The following is a 1,889-nucleotide window of genomic DNA, read 5'->3' as shown; positions in this document are numbered from 1 at the left end:
TGCTTTTATTTGTGTTGATTGAAATCAGTCATTCAGTTTTTATTGTAGTGTCACAATTTTTATTATTAGTATCAAAATGACTTTTCAGTTCAAATGATCACACACAGTCAATAAATCCTTTTCATTATTCACCTTATGGAGCTCCGGCCCTTTCCGGCATTTTGTGTTCTTCTGTCTTCCGCCGTCACGAGCCGCTGTTTTTATTGTCATACATTTAGCTGTTAACCTCAGAATTCAGCATTTTTATTTTTAGGCTACAGCTTGTTAATAATTTGTGTTACAGTTTTTCTCGATTGCTAACACACTATAACTGATTCATTTGGCCCGATTTCTCAAACTATTCATTCAGTTCTCCAAACAAAGACACATTTCTAAACACATTTCTTGATAATGATGGCATACGTCACTTCCTGTTTGTTGCTGCCGCATGTTTTGAGTTGAAGCTCCGTCAAGTTAATTCTTTACCATCTATTTTCTTTACCATCTATCTTAAAATCAATTTTATACACCATAATTTTCATTTCTGTAACGTGTGACTATATCCCCCATTGTATTCTACAACAAAAACAATCAGAGCACCTTGTTATCATTAGTTTTATTTTGATTTGCCAAGTCTGCTACTAGCTTGTAGCCCATTAGCATTGCTAACGCGGTTGCCGCTAATCTTGCTTACATTGCTTACACTCCATTCTTTTACTCACTGTTATTTGCTTTAAATGGCGGATTTGTGTTTACCTTTGAGTGCAGGTCAAGTCAAGTCAACCCTGCAAACATGTCCTTGTGGGGCCCATGCTGGCTTTTTGCGGGCACAGTGGGCTAGGGCCAGCCCACACCAAACCTAAACAGGCTCGGTGCGGGCTTACCCAGGCTTTGGGCTCACCGCAGGCTCTCTGTGAGCAGCCTATGGGAATGCCCACATTAACATTGTCATATCCATCACCATGCTAAAATGTTCCGAGAGTTGTCATGATTGAATTATGCAAGTACTTTCGATCAGCTGTGAATAGATGTTTTCCTTTTGTTCCAACACAGTTAATCCAAGAGTTTTGGGGTCTTTCAGTGAGATCTGTGGTAGCTGTTTTGACAAAGTGTGTGAAAAATGTGTGAAACAAATGAAAAAGTGTTAAGACATTTACAAGAGAAAACATCTGCTGTGCTAAGAAGATGATGATGAAGATCATGGATCCCAGTTTCATTAAGATTGTCTTAGCAAATTGTAAGTAACAAAACACACAGGTCAGAATCTCAGGATGATATGAACAGGAGCACAGGTGATTACGTGCTTTGGAAAATTAATCCTAGTGGTGCAAAACAAAGAAGAAGAGGAGAGGAAAATAAAAATGAAGGGGATGGGGTCAAAGGTAATTTGTTCCTGATGAAATAAAAAGCACTATAGTTGATCATGTTCTTGTGCAGGAATGAGCATAAAGGCCTACAGGCTCATCTACAGGCTTTTTATACAACATACATTATAATTACGGTACACAGTAGCAGTACTTCAGATGAAGAACTTCAGCTCAACATGCAAATCATGACAGAATGAAAGATTCCTTTAAAGGGCACCTATTATGCAAAATCCTCTTTTACAAGGTGTTTGGACAAAAATGTGTGCTGGAATTGTGTGTACACAGCCATCTTAGAATGATACAAATCCATCCAGTCTTTTTTTTTTTTTTAATCTTCATAAAACCAAACCAGGCTCAACATCACGCACTGAATTAGAGAAGCACTAGAGGGCGACACTGACAAACATATAAATATCATCTCTAATTCTGTCTCTTATGAGTTGATCAGACTGACATTATACATACTGAAGGTGTATTTGTACAGGAGAAGCTCATCTTAACACAAGCGTGTGTATCTCCTGTCCGTCCTCACTGAATTCCTGA

This window comes from Sinocyclocheilus grahami, unplaced genomic scaffold, assembly GCF_001515645.1.
Source record: "Sinocyclocheilus grahami isolate Dianchi unplaced genomic scaffold, SAMN03320097.WGS_v1.1 scaffold1270.1, whole genome shotgun sequence".
NCBI lineage: Eukaryota > Metazoa > Chordata > Actinopteri > Cypriniformes > Cyprinidae > Sinocyclocheilus > Sinocyclocheilus grahami.
This window is presented reverse-complemented; position numbering follows the sequence as displayed.